Consider the following 6067-nt stretch of genomic DNA (forward strand, 5'->3'; position numbering starts at 1 on the left):
TTTATGGGAGATGTTCCAGCTCCACATACATCATTCGGCTTCTTGCTGATGCAGCATGTTGGGCGCACAGCCATGACTCCCCGTCTCTGGATGTCAAGAAGGGAAGGCCTGGTGGTTGCTGGGGACTGCTGAGGTTGGGGGTGGGACAGAGCTGGGCCAAGGTCAGGCCGGGCCAGGGTCGTGTCTTTGGTGCTGTTGTTCCGAGCCCACCTAACATTTCTGCCTTCATTGCAGCAGCCTGTCCTTGACCAGTAGTTGAGGGTACCTTGAAAGCCCTTAAACCCCCACATGGAGAGGAGTACAGCAGAGGATACAGACTGCAGAGCCAAACGGCCAGGATCCCAGCTCCACTGGCTACTCGCTGTGCTGGTTCTCGAGTGCTTCTTCATCTGTAAGGTGGCAATAACAAGCGATCCACCCTCATTGGGTTATAGCCAGGTTGTGCCAGTGAGGTGCTTAGCATAGTACTGGCACTTAGCACGAAATGAGAGGTCACACTTTTTTTATATTTTACTATGCGCTAGATGCTGTTATATATTATGTCCCTACCCTCACGGAACCCGAAGTCAAAATAAGGGGTTAAGTTCACGGACACCTGAAATACTTGGAGGTATGCTACGTATTGAGAGGAACCCATAGTGAGTATGTGTGTGTAATCTGGGGAGGCTTCTAGGAGGAGGTGATTTTTTGACCTGGCCTCTTAGGGAAGGGGGAGGCATTCAGTTGAAAGATCTAAAGAAACCTGACAAATACTACCTCAGCCAGGTGATCAAGGTCAACATCAATGGTGATAAATCATGTTGATATTGAATAGTATATACTCTGGATATGAGAATGGCACTTTATCTCTGTAGTCTTCCTCCCTAAAACCCATAACTCAAGTCTAATCAGAAGGAGAACATCAGACAAATTCCAGTAGAATAACATCTGACACAGTATCTGACCAGTACCCTTCAAAACTGTCAAGGTTATCAAAAACCAGGAAATCAGAGAAACTTGCACTGCTGAGAGGGGACTAAGAGGATGACTAAATGTGATGTAATATCCTGGATGGGATCCTGGAACAGGAAACGGACATCAGATCAAAACCAATAAAATCTGAAAAAAGTCAATCTGGAAAAGTTGTAGTGCAGCTAAAACAAAAGGATCTAAACTCATTTTCTCCGAAAAGGGTGCAACTGAGAAAAGCTGAGCATATGATTGTCTCAAAGAGGTATTCACAATGATTGAAGTCTAGCTAAGGGCTGGGATTCCAACCATCGCTGACGCTGGTGCTAATGAGGATGATACCAACAATAACAATGATAACTAACAAGGAAAATTTAGACCTACTAAGGCCGGTGTTTATTGGCCTGGACTTTGCCCTCCTTCCTGGCATACCTCTTAAGAGTGTGTATCACGGCAGACTGCCCATCAGGAAATCTTATTGCGAGCTTACCCAGTGTGGGGCATGGTTCCTGACCCCTGGAGGTCACAGCTGCTGGGGAGACTGGTGAGGAAACAGGCCTCGGCACAGGGTGTGTTGAGTGTTGGGAATGGGTGCACAGTCCTACCTGGAGTGACGGGCGAGGGAGCCTCCCAGACCCGGGAACGTGAGCATTGCGCACAGGCCTCCTTGTGATGGTATGGCACTGGGAACCCGCTCAGAGGCTTCTCCGTAGACTTGGTCACACCACCTGGACCAGAGCATAGCCCCTCAAAGCAGCTGGGTGAAAACATTTTTTAAAAATCAGAGAAATGATTACAGTTTGGCCCAGATTTCCAGTGCTGAGAGAGCGGTGAGACATTTGCATGAGCCCTCTGCTGTCATTCATGGCTTTCCTTTTAATCGCTATTTATTTTTAAATATCTGTCTAATGTATAATACAAGCTTAGGCTCTTGAGGCCATCGCCTCCCTTTCAGCTCTGTTTCTGAAATCCCATTTAGGGAGGACAAATAGCTTTTGGGTACAAGAGTCTTTGCCTCTTCAAAGGAGCAGTTAGCAGGCTTTTCTCTCCTGCCTGTGTCTGTCTGTGGCTGGGGGAGATAAAGTGAGATGATTTTAATTCCATGTAAGCTCTCCAGGGGTCTGGCTGTCGAGGGAGGCAGCCGCTGTCTTTGTTGGCTTCCTTTTCTCATAGAACTTCTGTGTCGATTCCTTGGGGTGGGATGGGGAGGGTAAAGTGATGGCACTGTCAGGGGTCTTTCTCTGTCTACTGGCCGCCATCAAGGCCTGAGGAACTAGGCCCAGCATTTCTCTGAACTACAAAGCATCTCTCAGCACCATGTTTGCAGTAGTGACTCAGAAGGGCGTTTGCTGAGTTTGTGAGGATTTCTGTGAGTGAGTGCCCCACATCATGAGGTTGACTGGATTTCTTAAGCATGCTTATCCTCTGAGCCAGAATTTGTGGAGCACCAGCTATGTACCGGTCACAAGCCACACAAAGATGCCAAGTCCCCTGCCAGCTTGGTGGAGTGGTAAACCCTGGGAAAGAGGAATATGGGGTGCTGGGAGAGCTCAGAGGAGAGGTACCTGACCCAGTTCGGGAAGGCTTCCTGGAGGAGGTGATGTTTAGATTGAACTCTGAAGGACGAGTAGAGGTCATCCTGCTAGTGCTTTGCTTTTCCATGAGAGAAGCATGGGTACTGGGTCTGTCAGGTGCAGGCCTGGCACCTTGAGAGGAAAACTATGAGGTGGGGACGTGATCAGACACTTGCAGCTCAAAGGACTGTGGAGGTGACGGTGAGGGGCAGCTGATGTCAGAGTCTGCCTGGAATGATGGGGTTGTCTCAGGCTGGGGAGGGGATGGTGGGAGTGGTCCTTATCCTTAGACCCTTGGGACTAGCTAGGGGACAAAATAGTTTGGGAAGAAATAGCAGGTGTCACATCTCCCCAGCAAGGAGGACAAAACCAAGAGGTGATGTAGGGGGCCAAGCAGGGACCTCAAATGGTGTCTCCTGCCAGGACCCTCATCTGGGATCACCTGGCTGTAATGACAGATCTCGGAGCTGTAGTCAGGAGTCAGGGGGAGGTGGTGTGGTCATCAGCTGGTGCTGAAAGCTCCTCTTGCCTTTGTTTAACCTAAGAGTGGCCCCTTCCAGTGCCTAGGGGTGCTTGGTCCCTGGCTGGGGTTTGGAGGACTTAACGGGAGTCTTCTTCCAGGGCGTGGAGACCGTGAGGACCCCAGGCCCCGGCTCTGTGGGGCATAACTGTGACAAGACAGCTTCTCGGCCCACTGTCTGGCAGCTACTGGACCCTGGTGGCAGATTCCCTCCCCCTCAGGGAGCCAAGCCCTTAAGCTGTGTGTGGAGCTGGAGGCTGGGTGGTGTGCTGTGCCCTTTAGTGTGCCAAGGGGGGACACTTGGCTTGTGGGCAGTTGGCTCACCGGGCATCTGTTAGTGTGGCAGCATCACAGGACCAGGTATTAGAAAACTCAGGTTCTTGCCAAGGGATTTGCTGGGTTACGTGGTCAGGTCACCTCGCCTGACTTTGCCTCTGTTTCTTCTCCTTCTCCCTCAGTTTTGTCATCTTGAAATGTGGGTGGTTGAGATTACATGTGGCATTCAGTGCTGGCTTCGCCAGAGCAGCCTGGTATTCCAAGGCCTGTAGGCAGGCCTGGCCCTGCGTTCTGCAAAGTCCCCTCCCCCAACTCCCTTTTGGACCTCGGGTCCAGAATCCAGAATGCCCACTAGGGCCTCCCTCTCTGGTGACTCAGCTCTTGGAGCACAGGAAAAAGTCAGAGCAAAGAACGTGAAGATGAACTCAACAGCAGGGTCCTCAAAATAGCTCCCCGGACAGCTTGGGATAGGGGGCAGCACTAATTTTATCTGCTTGCGTTTCCTCAATTCACAGTGACAGCAAAGTGCCCTTCCCAGATACAACCAGATCATTCACTATGGTTTTGGAGTCGGGGTAGAGCAGCTCTCTGCCTGCCAGGCCCCGAGGATGCTGTGCGTGAGCAGAGATGCTTGTGTTAGAGCTCTGTGGAGGGCTCAGGCCCTGCCCTGGGGAGCCCGGCATTGTTACCCGGAGAATCTCTCCAGTTTTCTGTTCTGCAGAGTCCCGCTCTTCCCACTCTGGGAAGAGTGTCTGGCCTGGACTCTTCACTGAGTGATGGGCAGGCATTGCTCTCCCCATTTTACAGGTGAAAGGGTGAGATCCAGAGTTTACCTCATTCTTCTTGGCTCACACGCTGAGTCAGAGGCAGGGTTCGGTGTAGAAATGCTTCCCTATCCTCTTCCTGTACTGTCCCAAGATGGGTCACCCCAGGGACTTGCTCTCCATCCTTCTTCTGTCCCCCCGTCTTCTTTCCCCTTTCTCCCATCCTCTGGAGCTCTCCTGTCCACACAGTAGCCACCAGCCACATGTGGCTACTGAGCCCTTGAAACGTGGCTGGTCGAGATGGGCTGGAAGTGTAAGATGAACCCTGGAGTTTGAAGATTTGGTACAGAAAAAAGAATGTAAGCTATCTCATTAATAATATTTTGTATGGGCTACATGTTGAAGTGATCATGTTTTAGAGATACTGGGTTAAATAAAATATACTATTAAAATTTATTTTTAATGTACTTCCATGAAAATTTAAAAATTACAGATGTGACTCATGTTATCTTAGAAAGCGCTGCTCCGAGTCTTGCTACTCAAAGTGTGGACCCTGGACCAGCAACACTGACATCCCCCGGGCTAGGCACTGTGCCCACTAGTGCCCCAGGGGGAGCACGGAGGGTGCTGCCAGGAAGGAGGCGCTGAGGGCCAGCAGCTCGTAGACATGCTGATGACTGTGGCCCTCTTCACTCTAGTCAGGATCTGCTGCCAGGACTCATGTCTGCTCCCCCTGGGCCTGGGTTTAGTGGACAGAATAAGGGTTTAAAGTGAGGTTCCCCCCTGCCAAGAATCTGATTCTGAAGAAGTGATTCTGGTCACCTGAGTCTATTTCTCCTTTGCGATTCTGTAAAATCTGATGGCGACTCTAGCCTTCTGGGCTGTGTTCCAGCGATGGAAGAGAAGGGTGTGTGCAGTCCTTCAGGCTGGTGTGATGGGATTTTCAAGCAAGAGAGCCCCTGCCTTGGGAGGTGGCAGCTGGCCTGACGTGCAGTTCTGGGGCAGGGGGCAGATCTGAGGGGGGCAGGTGACTGGTGCAGGGGTGGAGGGGGTGTGTGGCCGGAGAGGGCCTGGGGGTAAAGCACCGGTTGTGGGGACCCAGGGCAGAGGGACTGCCCTGGGGACACCCCCACCCTGCCCTCAGAGGTGCCTGCCAGGGGTTAGGCCTCTGCAGGGCTGTGGACCCAGTCTGGGTCCAGGTGGGTGCTGGCCAATCTGCCAGCCACAGTCTGACAACTGGACCAGGCACCCAGCTGACAGGGAGGGGGTTCTGTGTGCTCATGGCTGTCTGGCCGGACATCAGAGACAGAGCTTAACCTGAGGGGGGGAAAATCTGTGTTCTCTAAAAGCCTTGTTCTTAGGTGTTTGCATTTTCCTTATGGGTTCTTTTTTCCCCTGAGCTTCCTAGAAGGGTTTCTTTTGAAAAATTTTAAAACTTCACATTGAGAAATTTACCCCAACAGCTTTCAGGTGGAGGAAAAGGATTTGCTTCCACCTGGGCTGGGATAATGGGGTAGGGGTCAGGGCAGGGGAAGAACAGGCAGGCCTGGAGTTCCCTCCCCCAGGGAGGGTAGCAGGATGGGAATCAAAGGAGGCATTTACTCTCCCACCACCCCTTTCCTCTCTTCAAATCCTGCTCAGTCTTCCGGGCCAGCTCCAGTGACCCTTCTTCCAGGAAGCCTTACTGACCACTGTCTCTTGCACCTGTCTCTGCTAGGTGCTTCCCTAGGTGACTTACATAGATTCTGTCTTTAATCCCCACAATAGCTGAGAGTGATGTGATTATTATTATCCCCATTTCCAGATGAGGAGACTAAGGCTCAGAGAAGTTAAATGGCTTATTTGAGAGTATGTTGTTGGCGAGTAGTCGAACTGAGATTCTGAATCAGGACTTCCACTACATACAGCAAGTACTTAATGGTTTATGGCTGCAGTTGGACTGGCTGTTGATTTCAGAGCTCAGTCAACTAGCCTGAAGGGAGCTA

This window comes from Aethalodelphis obliquidens, unplaced genomic scaffold (assembly GCF_003676395.1).
Source record: "Aethalodelphis obliquidens isolate GAN/ISIS:26980383/991018 unplaced genomic scaffold, ASM367639v1 scaffold4, whole genome shotgun sequence".
NCBI classification, from domain to species: domain Eukaryota; kingdom Metazoa; phylum Chordata; class Mammalia; order Artiodactyla; family Delphinidae; genus Aethalodelphis; species Aethalodelphis obliquidens.